General features: G+C 45.8%; 1 protein-coding gene across 8 annotated transcripts in view; it reads right to left on the bottom strand.

The window, feature by feature from the left end:
* AP2M1 (adaptor related protein complex 2 subunit mu 1) overlaps window positions 1-14,782 on the bottom strand; it is a 43,288-nt gene extending 28,506 nt beyond the window's left edge. For 2 of the 8 annotated variants that reach the window (XM_038416136.2, XM_038416139.2), the window contains exon 1: window positions 14,666-14,782. The gene's annotated coding sequence lies outside the window, so the exon portion shown is untranslated. Of the gene's footprint in view, window positions 1-1,249; window positions 1,274-3,174; window positions 3,198-8,949; window positions 9,066-13,710 lie in introns of those variants that run through there. The other 6 variants (XM_043491937.1, XM_043491939.1, XM_043491941.1 and 3 more) reach the window with 5 other exon arrangements.
* Window positions 14,783-15,757: the final 975 nt, after the last annotated feature.

The raw sequence follows: 15,757 nt of genomic DNA, 5'->3' as shown, positions 1-15,757 counted from the left end.
GAGAAGACCTTCCCTCTTATTCCATGACTACTTCAAGTCATAGCATCTTGGATACCACTAAACCAAGACTGGATTAACACTAGGTCTATACAGATACTACACCAGCAAAACTTGTATTAAAAAGTTGCATTCTTCATACTGCCAAAAACCTGTGTGTAGAGGCAGTTATACTGGAGTAAAAGTGTTTGCTGGCCTAGCTTATTTGCTCAAAAAAAAAAATAAAGAGGATATACTGGCAAAAGCACTTTTGCTGCTATAAGCCGCATCTATGAGTAAACTCTAGTATAGGCTAGACTTAAGACAACCCCTGGAAACCCAGATGCTAATTACAAATATCAGCTTTTACCCACTACATTTACCTCTGACAAAAAGAGCTACTCTACAGCACCTCACATGGAACTACGTTTCTCCTTCATCATACACCAAAAACAATGCAAATCTAAGATCCCAGACAGATTTGATGCCATCAGGAAAACTAGGAGTGGTGTAGAGCTGCACTTCTATATTGTAAGTGCCTACAAAGCCAAACTTACATACTGCAGAATTCTACCACCTACACTAATGATACAATAAGTTAAAGATGTCTAGCTGCAAGCCATGGCCTTCATCCTTATCAAAGCTTCCACTTTGCACTCAAAGTACAATAGTGCAGAGAATGGAAGATCAGCAAGGAGAGAGTTACATAACTTTGGTGACCCTAGATTCTACTCTGCACTTGTTCATGACACTTCAAGTTTCCAAACTATTTGTTCTGAGAAAAGCGATCAAAGGTTTTTCCCTCCACAGAACAGCCAAGATCAGCTATTTGCCAGTGAATCCTCATGTGTGCTTACTGGCCTCACAGCCACTAAGAGGTTGCCAGACTGAAGACAGCTTTTATCTATAACAGACAGCTGCTTTAATACAGATCCAGTTTCTGCAATGCAATTGTTTGCCCTCTTCACTCAACTAGCTCCTTCAAGTCATAGTATCTATTCTAACAGCTGCTCTTGTGGCTTAGTCCAGAGAGTAGTACAGCAAAGATGACAGCAGACAGGACCCTCACAAGCAGTCACAAGAATGTCAATATGCAAGTATTTCACAGCTCTACACTTTGTTAACCAAAGGCCACATGCTGTTTTTCCCACCCATCCCAAATAAGTAAAGGATAGCAAGAGGCAACAAATGGAAGGAGATACTGAACTATATGTACATGGTGTTCCTAGAACACACCAAGAAAAGAAGCTGAACTATTTTGTCCCCTGCTTACCTCAAGGAGATCAGGAACAGAGGGGTTTAGAGATGACAAGTACAACTGGAAGCATGACAAGACTTCCATGGAGAGAGATTAAAAATAAAAATCAAGCCATAAGTGGAAGAACATACAAGATAGCAAATGGTACTGAGTCATGTATTATCTATGCTCAAAGTAATATTCAAATTCAAATAACCAAAACATTTTAAAAGAGGAAACATTTACTCACAGTTTTAGCCTAGGGAACTAACTGCTACACGGTCGCATGCAGGAAAAAAGTTGGGCAGATTTCTAGAAGGATTAGGCATTCTTATGGGGTAAAAGACATTATGACTGGGAATAAAATGTAAAACATCATGCTCAAAGGCATTCGCTATTAAGAAATTTTCCCTGTGGACATGCTATTCTTATATACTTTTCTACTCTGGTTACTTGCATATCCTGAAGCATCAAGTGACAAAGGTTTTTGGACTTAGTGGGTTAGTCTGATCTGGTATGGAAGTTACTGGTTTTTAAACCCATGTCTTTAGAAGCTAGCAGGGTTCTGATAGTGATGCAGTGATAATACTTAGTACATCACATTCAAGGTATGTACAAACAAGCTTCAACTGCCAAGCAGCAAGGTGGTATGATCTGAAAACAGGATGAGTGACTCAAGGCCACATTACGTCAGAAAAGTCAGGATGCTTACAATTCCTGTGCCATGTCCACTAGCTAAATGATCTCTCTAACTTGGCTATTAACAGAATATCTATTCTGCCCATTACCGTCTCAATGGGCAGCTATAATATCATCAGTAGGCTACATGCAACATGTTTTGAAATACAGCCTTTGGAAGTCACAGTATCCACAGGCCCGATATCTTTAGCAAGGTAACAGCATCCTGCCTACTGAGATGTAGAGCCTATAAACTATACCAGTGGTTTTTCAAACCTTTTTTCTGGTGACCCAGTTGAAGAAAATTGTTGATGCCTGCGATCCAATGGAGCTGGGGATGAGGGGCTGGGGGGGGGGGAAACTCATGGCTGGGGCAGGGGAATAGGGTGCAGGCAATGAGGGGTTTGGAGTGCAGTAAGGGGCTCTGGGTTTGGGAGGGAGCTCAGGACTTGATCAGGGGATTGGGGCGTGGGCTTTATCTCAGTTGGCTCCTGGTCTTCAGTGCAGCAGGGATGCTAAAACATGCTTCCTGCCTATCCTGGCACCACGGACCACACTGTGCCCTGGAAGCGGCCAGCAGCAGGTCCAGCTCCTAGGCTGAGATTCACAAGTGGCTCCATATGTCTCTTGCTCGCAGGCATCCCCCCCCCAGCTCCCATCGGCCAGTTCCTGACCAATGGAAGTGTGGAGCTGGTGCTCAGGGTGGGGGCAATGTGCAGAGCCCTGTGGCCCCTGTCTAGGAGCTGGGCCTGCTGCTGGCTGCTTCTGGGGCACAGCACAGTATCAGAACAGGTAGGAACTAGCCTGCCTTAGCCAGGCAGCACTGTCAACAGGACTTTTAGTGGCCCGGTCAGTTGTGCTGAGACCTGCAGTTTGAAAACCACTGAACTATACTGTTCAGAAGATTAACATTTTTAGTTAGTATTGGGATACTTCTACATTAGTACTGCTAGATAGCCATGGTCCAGTTATTAAGTTTATGTCCACTTTTATTCATGATACTTGTGGCTCAGGTGCACAACTCCAGAACACTAAGTCAAGTGTTTGAATACACTAGGATAAACCTTTTGCAACATGCAGGCAATATTAGTCCAATTGTTATTAATTTGGCTAGTGCTGCTTGTTATCCACTTCATGTACTTTTACTGTTAATATGCAATCAAGACAAGAGTGTGTTGTGTTTTACAGTCGAGACTTTGAACGTAGAGCAGACAAAGCAAAATTTCTCCATCATATTAAAAACACTGATTCAGTGGACTACAGATACATTCCTAGATGCTTATGTAATTTGCATGAAGGTAGATCATATAAAACAAACAGCTCTCTCCACAGCTGTCAGAAGTCTCTCCTCAGCTTGCCTTCAATAAGTTTCCTAGAAAGAACATCCCAGCCTTAAAAATAATCTCCCTTTTAGGAATTTAATATGATTTAAGATTATTAGACTATTTTTAGCTTGCCAAAGGAAACATACCTGTTTTGATGAGCATCAGGACCAGATACAATGTAGCTAGGGCCCTACCAAATTCATGGTCCACTTTGGTCAATCTCATGCTCACTGGATTTAAAAAAAAAAAATCCTAAATTTCATGATTTCAGATATTTAAATCTGAAATTTCACAGTGTTTTAATTGTAGGGGTCCAGACTCAAAAAGGAGCTGTGGGGAAGTCTCAAGGTTATTGTAGGGAGGTTGTGGTACTGCAACCCTTACTTCTGCACTGCTGCTAGCAGCAGTGCTGTCTTCAGTGCTGGGCAGCCAGAGTGTGGCAGCTGGGAACTCAGTTCTGAAGGCAGAGCTGCTGCCAGCAGCAGTGCAGAAGGAAGGCTGGCATGGTATTGCCACCCTTACTTCTGTGCTGCTCCTTCAGAGCTGAGCCCTCGGTCAGCAGCTGCAGCCCTATGGCCATCCAGCTCTGAAGGCAGAGCCGAAGTAAAGGTGGCAATACTGTGACCCCCCCCTCAAAAATAATCTTATGACCACTCACCCACCCCGCAATCCCCTTTTGGGTCAGGACCCCCAGTTTGAGAAACACTGGTCTCCCATGTGAAATCTGTATAGTATAGGGTGAGGGTAGAAGCACACAAAAGACCAGATTCCACAGTTCATGATGTGTTTTTCATGGCCTTGAATTTGGTAGGGTGCTAAACATAGCAAACATCACACAATACAAGGGTTCTTGATATGAAAAGCAAATCACACCCTCCCAGAAGACTGCTGAAGTCTAACCAACAGCCATTCATGTAATTTTCTGACCAACACCTTCATTTGTCTGAAATATTCACATTTATGGCCTTAGGTTCTCACTTCTTTGTACAGTGAAACACTCCATTTATAGATTCATAGATACTAAGGTCAGAAGGGACCATTCTGATCTAGTCTGACCTCCTGCACAATGCAGGCCACAGAATCTCACCCACCCACTCCTATGAAAAACCTCACCCACGTCTGAGCTATTGAAGTCCTCAAATCATGGTTTAAAGACTTTAAGGAGCAGAGAAGCCTCCCTCAAGTCAACCATGCCCCAGGCTACAGAGGAAGGCGAAAAACCTCCAGGGCCTCTCCAATCTGCCCTGGAGGAAAATTCCTTCCCGACCCCAAATATGGCAATCAGCTAAACCCTGAGCATATGGGCAAGATTCACCAGCCAGATACTACAGAAAATTCTTTCCTGGGTAACTCAGATCCCATCCATCTAATATCCCATTTACCCTGAATATTTAAAGATCAATTACTTACCAAAATCCCATTATCCCATCATACCATCTCCTCCATAAACTTATCGAGTAGAATCTTAAAACCAGATAGATCTTTTGCCCCCACTGCTTCCCTTGTTAGGCTATTCCAAAACTTCACTCCTCTGATGGTTAAAAACCTTCATCTGATTTCAAGTCTAAACTTCCTGGTGGCCAGTTTATACCCATTTGTTCTTGTGTCCACATTGGTGCTGAACTGGGATAAATACAGGAGAGGGAGAGGAATTATTTCTCTGATATATTTAGAGAGAGCAATCATATCTCCCCTCAACCTTCTTTTAGTTAGGTTAGTAAGAAGCCTAGATACTTATTAGCTTGTCATCTTAGTCAAAATGTCAGCAGCCTTCACTACACTAGAGAAACTAGGACCCATAATCCAACACCAGTGCAGATCTACTGGTGGCAGCAATGGCGAAGGCTGTAGCACAAACAGTATTTAGGCAGTTCTGCCACCATGTTATCCAACAATACACAAAGCTGTTTGGTGGATTATAGATCTTAGTTTTCCTATCTATGGTCCCTATATAGCCCCATTACTACTAGGTCAGAGTACCATGCAATCTTTAGCGTATTTAACCTCAACATCCCTGCAAGGTAGGGAAGCATTATTTCCATATTGCAGAAGAGGAACCAAGAAGGAGACTACTGTGGCTTGCTCAAGTCCAGGAAGTCTGTGGCATAGCAGGGAAATGAACCCAGATCTCCTGTGTTAAAGGTCAGAGCCTTAACTACTGGACAATCCTGCTTAGAACCATGGGATGTGTCTACACAAAAGAGCTTAAAAGCTTTCATGCCTTTTGCCATAAGTAAACAAATGGGCTGTAAAGCACAAACAGCATGCAGTGGTTAAAAAAAATGCAGGGAACAGTTTAGTTAACTGAAACATTGCTATATCTTGTGACTCTCAGCTGTTGGAATCAGGAGGCCCCCATAATGAAAAATCCAAAATGGAGCTGAAGCAAGCTGCTATGCACAAAGCAGAATGACTCAGTCAGAATGAGCAATCCTGTTACTGGGAAACAATCAGCCTTGACAGGTTTCATAGTAGCAGCCGTGTTAGTCTGTATTCGCAAAAAGAAAAGGAGTACTTGTGGCACCTTAGAGACTAACAAATTTATTAGAGCATAAGCTTTCGTGAGCTACAGCTCACTTCATCGGAAGCATTTGGTGGAAAAAACACCATTTTGCCACCAAATGCACCTGATGAAGTGAGCTGTAGCTCACGAAAGCTTATGCTCTAATAAATTTGTTAGTCTCTAAGGTGCCACAAGTACTCCTTTTCAATCAGCCTTGAGTGACTGATGTTCTGTTCTTCTCTTTACACTTTCAGGCTTTTCAAGGTAGCTTGGCCTATGTAGGCCCTATACTTCCTCAGATTTAGCACCCAAGAGAGGTGCAAGATTAATGGCTCAACTCTTGAGCTTTAACAACCTACAATATAAGTTATTTATCCTGAAGAAACTTGAAGCAAAGGTTAGCTAGGCTTTATGCTCCATCAGAAGCAGATTAAGGAGACCTTTAACCTGAAGAAAAAGAGCTGTGAAAATGCTGTTCTAGTCTGCTACTGTGAATGCAGTTACCACTGTTGTGTGTGATAAGCCTGAACCTAGAGCTGCCTGTTCTGTAAAGATGTTACAGTCCTCGCCTCCCCCCTACCGCCCAGCTACAGTACAGATGTGTTTATTCTAGTCTCCAACAGGTACTGTAACAGGCTCCATCTAAAGGGACACTTAGGCCTGGGTCTACACCTGAAATTTAGATTGACCTAGCTATGTCACTCAGGAGTGTGAAAAAATTAATTCACACACACACGCCCCATAGTCAGGCCTACCTCACCCCCGATTTAAACATGGCTAGGGTGATAGAAGAATTCTTCCATCAACCTATCCACTGATGCTCAGGGAGGTGGATTAGCTACATCAACAGAAGAACTGCTTCTGTTGATGTGGGAAGCACCTATGCAATGAGCACTATAACAGCATAACTGTATCACTGCCACAATAGCGTTCAGTGTAAACAGCCTTACTCTGTTAAATCACATGAGTTTTGAGGGTCAGTCACATCAGTTTCTGTATAGCAGTGCTCAATTAACAGGAACCAGACCCTTCTCAAATCTTCAGACCCAACACAAGGCTAGAGACTTACAATCCCTTACAGTTAACAACAAGTTACTTGGCAAGAGATACTCCAACTAATCCCTCTACAATTCAATACAACTACACCCAACAGTGAACACAGCTGAATGCATCCAAAAAAGCACTGGAATTCAAAGGTGGGGAACACAATGGAATGTTCTTAGTCCTTCATATCTACTTCTAGATTGTTAAGGCCAGAAAGGCCCATTAGACTAGATCTAAATTCTCTTGTCTGTGTTAAACAGGAAATTAATCTGTGTTAAGCCTAATGCTTTAGTCAGTCTCAAATTAACTTCCAGTAAAGCATTCATTCTAGATTTGATGCCATCAGGAGGGGGAAAAAAAATCCACCACTTCCATTGGTGATTTATTAACTGTTGCAACACTCTTACTGAAATTTTCCTAGTGGTCGTTGCCAGCTCGAGTGGGGGAAGGGATGGCGTGTACCTTAGCTTTGTATTACTGTTTTAGACTTTTCAGTTTAGCCACTTTCCATGGTCTGGAAGGGCACAAGGCCCCACTGGGCAAACTTAACTCTGCATTTAGTGTCCTTGTTTTTGAAAAGTGATCTCAGTATACCCCTATGCCCCTTGCCTCCTCCCACTTCTCCTGGCTCCTTCTTGGCCATTACCCCTGCCAAAGACTGTACTGGTGTGTTTTAGCCCCTTCACAATCTTGTCATCCGTCTCTACTTTCCTAGCACAGTCTGGTTCTTCCCCAAATCAGAACCTAATACATTGGGAAAAGGCTCTACACAAACATCTGCAGCATAGGTGGATCAGAGAGGTGTGAAGTGACCCCCTTCATTTCACTGAGATGTCTGACCACAACACCCAATGGAGAAGACTACAGACCAACAATAGCTCAGAGGTGTGAACTGCTTCACTTGTCTCAGTACACGTTCACATCCCCTCACTGGGGCATTAGTACCCCAGCTAACACATGGAGGAGAAGGGCTAAGACCTCCAGATTCCCAACTCACATGGGGGTCCCTACCCTTCCCAGGGCTACAGGTCACCATTTGTCCTATTCCCCTCCACGCCCACCCACAGTGAAACACATCCCCCTCTAGCCCACAATCAGCAGACTGAGACAGGTCTGTGAGTCATTTCCGCACCACCAGCCAGCCAGGCCAGGCCAGAGGGATCAGGGAAGGAAAATGTGGTGCTGACAGGCACTCCTAACCCCCCTGCAACCCACTTGCAGCTTCATATCCTACTCCTCCCCCCAACTTCCCCGTCCTGAGGGCACCCCACCACACACACACCCCTCTTATAGCAGAGTGAAAATGTACACTAATTCCCTCCATTTCTCTAGAAAGAAACTAGCAGCTTTCAACTCACTCCCAATTCTATGCTCTAAACCAGTGGTTCTCAACCCACAGCCTGCTTGGCAGCCTAATCAGCACACAGCTGCAACCCATTCAACATCCTCAGGGACATACAGGTAGTATTGTGTGGATGCAGCTTAACCCAGATAGCTGCATATGCAGCCCACAATGGTAAATAGGTTGGGAACCATCCCTCTAAAGCCTAATCTCATCAGTTTCTTGCCATCACCTGAGTAAGGGGAAACGTATCTGCAGAAGCTACAAGTTCAAAACTTGCCAGAAGATGTGTTCCTCCTCTTTCTAGGATTAAAGAACAAAGACAAGCATCATTAAGGCGTTATTGTATCCTACTATTATGGAAACTACCATGGACTTTCCTAAAGCAAGCACATGCCAATACACATTTCTGTCATAAAGCTAATGGGCTAGCTTGTATTCTCCCTGGCAAACTTCAGAGGATTCCCCTCCTCAGGGAAGCTGTGTAAAACATTTCTGCTAAAATTCTGAGCCCAGCCTCCTGCCATGAAAAACTGATGTACAGGATAGCCAAGTTTCTCTGTGCTGCACCCTCACTACACCTTTGAAATTGTAGTCTTAAAGCAAGTCTGTAAGCAGGACAGGAATTCTATTCTATTCAGTTCCTATATGGTCCTCATCACCATAACAAAGGTACAACTTTTACCACCCAGCATAACCAGAAACCCCAAAGTACTTCTATTAGTGCAGCATTAACAGAGAAAGGTTGAAGTCTTTGCTTATGTCCAGTCGTGCTACCACCTATCTTTAAGGAAGTCATTATGGGCTGCCAGCCATGTGTACACATGCACATGCTAGTCCTTACTATTAAGATGTCCCTCCACCAAAGGAGAATGATAGTAGGTAGCAGCAGTTTGTCAAAGCAAACTGGCTCTTGTCTGAGGTAGGTCAGAGCTTTTCAAACCAGAGTGTGTGTACCCGTAGGGGTACGAGCTCTCATCGGTGGTACAAGAGAAAAATCCTGCAATGACAGATACCACATTTTATTTAGTAAGACTTGGAAATCTAATCATAAGTATATTATGACCGTATCTCAGATAGGAGCATGCGGTAAACTATGTTATTTGGAAAGGGATATGCTAAAAGTTTGAAAACCACTGTTGAGGGTGATCAGAGCAGCATTTGAAGCATAGTTTATCTGGCTGCCTTACCAAACAGCTGCCAGAAAGGAAAAGGTCAAGACTTGGTAGATGAATGCAATACCCACCAAGTCACTCTAGTGATGTGCAACAGCTCCTTTGTAAAACAAGTTGGTAGTTTCAGTCCAGTTCCTAGTAGCCATCAAGAAGTTTGGCTGGATGAGGAATGAGGCACTCTGGTGGGAGCCCGTGGTATTGGAAAAGCTTGCACTTCCCTTAGCTGGAGTAGGTACAGCCAGGATAAGAGGAGCTCAGTCTCCATGGCTCCCAAGCCAGTACCCTTCCCCAGCACAAATTGCACATGGATGAAAATGCATGAAAGCTGAAGAGTAACTATTTCCTCGGTACGTATGATACTTACACAGCACTGCTTTTCACCAGCCATCACCTAATCTGGTCTTCTGTTCACTGCCCAAACCATTTTGTGTTTGTTTAGTAGCCTACTAAATTGGTTTGAGCTGTGATTTCCAAGTAACAAGTGAGGTTCCTGAATATTAATAAGCTTTATCTGACTAAGCAGCCCAAAACCCAGCAGCAGCTAGAGGAGGACAGCCCTAGGAAGAATCCAGGAAAATGTTCCTCTGAGTAGCAACATATCTACAGGAATGAGTCACAAGCAACCCCCAACTGCCACCGAGGCAGGAATTCAGCATTGCATAAAGCATTACATGGTAAAGCAGATTGCTCTTGAAGCCCAGTACAAGTGTGACAGTGGCTGAAAGAGGAAGAGGATTAATTCAGAGATCCGAGTTAAGCAAAATGAGGTTGCTTAGTAAGCCAATTACTTTCTGGTTAGAGTTGGTATCAGATCAGACAATGCCACCCTACAGGCCATAAAGCAGCTGACAAACTAATACTCAAGCCCCCAAACTTCCCTGGCAAGTACCTAATGTGGCCCTCTAAGCAGTTCATGAGTTGCACTTGGTTTATGGTGAGGGAACAGACAGCAGCTGCCCTTACAAATATGTCTAAACCCAGCCAGAGATTGTTTCAAGGCTGTCTCTTACTACAGAAACTAACTCTTCTATCAGAGGCCCAGTCTGAGGCCTGAAGAGAAGTACTTCCAGGCAGTGTTAAGCAAAGCTGGGCTGTGAGCCAGAGGCAGGTCCCACTCACAGAAGTTGGCAAGAAAAGGTTGTTAGAAGCACATGCACACACACATAAGTGCTAATGAGAGGAACTTGCGCTAAGACAACATCAGAACACTCCACAGACATAAGGAACAGGCAGGTGCATCTTAAAGACAGGGTCAAAAGGACAACATGATGGATAGATTTGTTTGAACTATGATGAGTAATCTGTGCTGCAACTGTACAAAAGTAGGTCCGGGAGCGCACATCTTTGTCCAGTCTAGGGGGCAGTGGAGTGTCCTGCCACTGACTGAGCTGTGTCCATTGCCAGGGAACACAAATTCGTAGTATGCCCTGTAGAGTCTATAGGGAACTATTAGTGTGCTTCGTTTGACAATAAACCTGGCTCGGGTTCCTTCCTACCTTACTAGAGTCTGTGGTTTTTGCAGGTTCTCTCAAGGTCTGCTGTGTTAGCTATCTGCACAGAGCTGTGGCAGCACACAGCGAGAACACATACACAGCAATCTGCTTTACCATGTAATGCTTTATCATCAAACAAGAGCAGAGCACCACACCAGTAGCTACTGACAACAGTTTCAGGATGAAAGTGACCACCACTGGAGTTTCAGGGACAATACCCTGGTTTTACATCCAGCTCAATAAGTTCTCAGAGAAGGAAGGCAGGAGGGAAAAGAATACTGGGATTTCTCTCACTTGAGGGTGCCATGTTTCATATAAAAAGAAAAGAAGTACTTGTGGCTAATTTGTTAGTTTCTAAGGTGCCACAAGTACTCCTTTTCTTTTTACAAATACAGACTAACAACTGCTACTCTGAAAAATGTTTCATATAATCAGTCTGTGGACAGAGGGTGTCCGTTTGAAGCACTACTTCCAGGGATAAAGAGCTTTCTGCTTCTCTCTGCTCTAGACTGCTGTCTGGAGATGTGGGAAAATACATTCTCAATATCCTACCCCTCTTTAGCCTCCGATTTTGATGTTTTCTCCCTCCACTGCTGCTCATAAGATTTCCAACCAGAAGTGTAAATTGAACAGTTGAGTTTCATTGCTGCTTTTAGGGTTCTCAATAACAGTCAAGTCTCATTTCTCACTGCTGTTGCTGGACAAAGCTCTGAGAAACAGAAAGAGGTACTAACATCTCATGAAAATTAGTTACATTCCATCCCCCTTGGAAGATTAAAAGCTAGAAAGTTAGATTTAGGGTTTAAGTGAAAGCTTAGACTTCAGAAAACTGATGATTTTGGCCCCCAACTCACCAGGGAAAGTGTCCTATTGCCATTGCTAAGTGAACAAGCATATTTTGAGTCCTGGGTCCCAGCATGCTTTTAGATTAATTGCTCTCCTGCTGCGATCAAGATGAAATGCTGCTTACTGGGACCTATAGTCTCTGTTGGTCACCTGTCTGCATTAAAGAGAAGGAAGCTGCAGGCTGTACAGTACAAATCTTTCTGATGTATTTAGCACCCTGAACTATCCTTTGTTCATCCTTAGTCTAAGAGAGAAGAGATGTTTTCTTTTGTTCCAACACCAACGCACCACATATCCAGTCATTGACTTCTCAACAACTCATGCCGCAAGCCATCCATAACCCCAGGGGTCCATTATCTTTTATAACAGAGAAATTCTAAATGTGCCATTCTGGGCATCCCTGGGCAGAGAGGTTTCCTGATCTCTTTCAATGGAGATCTCCCCAACCGCCCTGAAAGGAAACTTTGACAAACTGTGACTCCAAGAAACAAACACTGAGGTACAAGTTACCAGTGATGGAGCCCTTACAACACAAGAGAAGCGATGCTGCCTTCTACCAAAACTACACAAAAAATTAGAGAAAGGGCAGTTTAGTAGCATCACACCAGATGAGAGACCAGACTGCTAACAAAGGTTGCAGGGACAAGTAATGTTGCTCCTGCTAATTGATCAGAATGGCATCAGCTCTACTTCTTAAGGAGCCCAAGTAAACCTTTTCTAATAAGAGGCTGTGGCTTAGTCTACATTTTAAACTTGTATTGGCATAGTTATATCAGTCAAGAGAGTGCAAAATCTACCCACCCCATCAACACAGCTATGCCAACAAAACCCCCCAGAGTAGATGCATCTAGACTAACAGAAGAGTGCTTCTTTCTGATGGCATACTAATGTCATTTGGGGAGGTAGCATTCCTACACAAGCAAAAAAACTTCTACTGGTGCATGCTACATTAGGGGCCTATGCCAGCATAGCTATGCCAACACAGACTCTTCAGTGTAAACACAGCCTATAACTACACAGAATATGTGCTCAATAAGAAGGGCCCCTAATATCCCAGACTTTTGGAATGCACAAAGCATTCAGGTTTCCCCTATCTGGAAAGGTTCCAGAGTTCTGATTTTGGGCAGCAGAAAGGTAAAGTTTGACAGCAGTCTATGGTACAGAGGGGATAAGAGCGGTGATCAAAAAGCCTACAGCTTAAAATAGGAAAGAGAGATCAGAGAAGATTAGCTTCCAAATGGGGAGAGAAGCCAACTACATTGCCTGATAATCAGACACTGGGTTTCCTGCAACTGTACGGAATTCAAAAGCCCAGAGAAAGGAAATGGGAATGCAGTGGACAAGCTGTGTGAAAAGGGCCCCATTTTCAACCTCAGAACAACACTTTACAGTTACCAGAGCTACATAATGCCTCAGCCCAGTAGCCTTTACCGAAAGAAGCTGCAATCCATGAGCCAGCTAATTCATGCTTACATCAATAATGCAGATAATTTTGGGGAAGGGATACTCCTGATCCGCCTATGAGGCCTTTGCTCACTTAAACCTGTCATGTTAGATTACACCACACCACCTTCAAGAAAGATCTACATATCCTGATTTAATTCCCATTTCACTCAAGGACTTTCAGCTGCATAACTGATGCTAAGATGACTTATAATAGTTTTGTTGCCATGACAGGTGTTTCCGATGGATCACCAATAACCAGCTGGTACCCCACAGAAACAGTGCTTTAGCATTTGAAGAGGGGTGTCAAATATCCTCATCACTAGGTGAGAACAGAGTCTATGTGCATTCAGGTGAACAGACTTCAGATATTAGCATTTAGCTCTCAGTATCTTTGACTTAGCACTATGCAGTTCTGAGGGGGTGCACCACGCTGTTTAACAGCTGCCCAGCAACCCTGCACAAGAAAGAAATAATTCTATCTAACAGGAACTGCAGGAGATTTTTAGGGAGCCAGACTACAATTTACACAGGATGCACAAGATAATAGCCCAATTACAAAAGGAAAAGTGGCCTGCAAAGGGTCAGAAGATTACAGTAACCACAGGACCTTGGTTGTATCCTCCTCTGAAGCATACTGCCTCTTACCATACTCAGTATCACAGCGGAGCAATGGGTTGTACACGGACATAGGAGAAAAGCCACCCACACCAGTTCCTGCAGTACTTGTTTTCTCCTTGGGAGTCTCCCACCAAGTGCTGACCCAGCCAGGTACTGGTTAGCGCAACATTTGTTAGCCCAAGCACAAGGCATTTGTAGCTACAAGCCAAACTCCCACCCATCCCAAGCCAAGGATAGAAAGATTCTTTTCCTTGCAGCTTCTCCCAGGTCAGCGGTGAGCCAAGCAAGGAGCCACCAGACTTCCTGCTCTAGAGCATTGGGTGAGGAAAAACGATGAAACAAGAAACCCAGATACAGGGTCTCTCCCTCACACCCCCTTCCCAAATACCGAGTCCACTTCCCCCCCGCCCATACATCAGCGCCTCTCTTGCGCACTCCTGCGGAGACACAGCATCTATTCCCCCCAACCAGAATACAAGGTCTCGTCCTCCCTCGTACCCACCCTCCCAGGCATAGGGTCTATGTCCCCCCCCCCCCCGAAAAATTCAGGGTTTCACACCCACCCACCCACCCCACATGTAGGGTCTATTTCCCCTCAAGATCCAGGGGGTCTCCCTCCCCTACCCCCTTGAGGCGGGGTCTATTCCCCCCATGGGGCCCCCCTCCCAGATATAGGGGGGGAAGCTGTAGGGACCGAGCCCAGCCTATGCCAAGCCAGCGCCCGCCATAGGGCACCGGGGAAGGGGGGAGCTCGCTGAGCCGGCCCCCAGGGGAGCACCTCGCTTCCAGGCAGGGCAGGGCAGGCGGTGACCCACGCCCCGAGGGCTCCCGAGAGGAGTGCCCACCCCGCCCGGACGGGAGGGAGGGAGGGAGGTCGCCCCCTATCCCGGCCCACAGGGCCCCCGAGACGAGGCCCCCACCCAGGGCAGCCCGGGGCAAGGGAGGGCCCCGCCGCGCCCCAGCAGCCGCTGCCCGGCCTCACCTGCCAGCGCTGCCTCAGCTCACTCTCGCGCCCTCTCTCCGCCCAGTCCCCAAGATGGCGGCTACTCCCCCGCCCTCAGGCGCCCCCCCCCATTACTGCAGAGCCGCCGCCTCCGCGCATGCCCAATCCCCGCCCAGCAGCCTCTGCGCATGCGCCTCCAGGAGGGCGCGGGGGCGGGAAGGGAGAAGCGTGTAGATCGGGGAGGCGAAAACTTCATGTCCCAGTATGCACCGCGACAGCTCGATCCGAGTGGCGTCAGAGGCCACTCGCACTGCATACTGGGATTTGTAGTCTCCCCGGCCAGACCGCCGCGATGGAGACCGCGGACCTCCAGGAGGGGGCGTTGCATGCTGGGGCTTGGGTCCCTGAAGATGGACAGCGACAGGGGGCTGAGTTCGAGCCCGCGGTTGGGGAAAAGAAATGTCCCGCAAATCCAGAGGGTGGGGTTGCTCTGCCGGGGCGGGACAGGAGGCACCCCCTTATTCCCAGAGCCCGTGTCAGAGCCTGCGGGCCACAGTGAACGCGGCACCAAGCAGCTCTGGCCCCCAGTGAGCGGTGGGATGGGGCAGCAGGGGCCACATGGCAGCTGTGAGTGTCTCCAAGGGTCGGGGCAAGGAGCCCCATCAGCTCAGACGCTTTAATGCCACTCCCAATCTTATAGGATCCCTCCCAGCCAAAGCCCTGCTGGCACTTGCCTGACGGCTCGGAGCCACACCAGCATTCTTTCTTCACATCGGGAAACTGAGGCACTGATTGGCAAAATGATTCACCCCCTAATTCACCGACCGCATCACTTCACTCTCCCCCCCCCCATATTCACTAATCAAATAATGAGCTTATTTTAAAAATTGTGAGGTTAAAGAGGTTCTTTTTATTTGCCTTCTGGCTTTTGAGACTTTAATGTCTTGGGCCCACTTTTAGGCTTTGGTTCGCACCCATGAGGGCTTTTAAAAAAATAAAGCTGAGATTCTCCCGTGGTCACTTGTCTCCAGAAGCTGCAGCTTCAAGTTTAAATACCAGCTATTGCAAGAGTTGGCAACTCTCCTCACTTCTTTGTCACCCTTCTGCCTCATTTGTCCAATCCACAGCTTG

This window comes from Dermochelys coriacea, chromosome 9 (assembly GCF_009764565.3).
Source record: "Dermochelys coriacea isolate rDerCor1 chromosome 9, rDerCor1.pri.v4, whole genome shotgun sequence".
Lineage (NCBI taxonomy): Eukaryota > Metazoa > Chordata > Testudines > Dermochelyidae > Dermochelys > Dermochelys coriacea.
The sequence above is the reverse complement of the archived record's forward strand: the minus strand, read 5'-3'. Positions and strand labels throughout refer to the sequence as shown.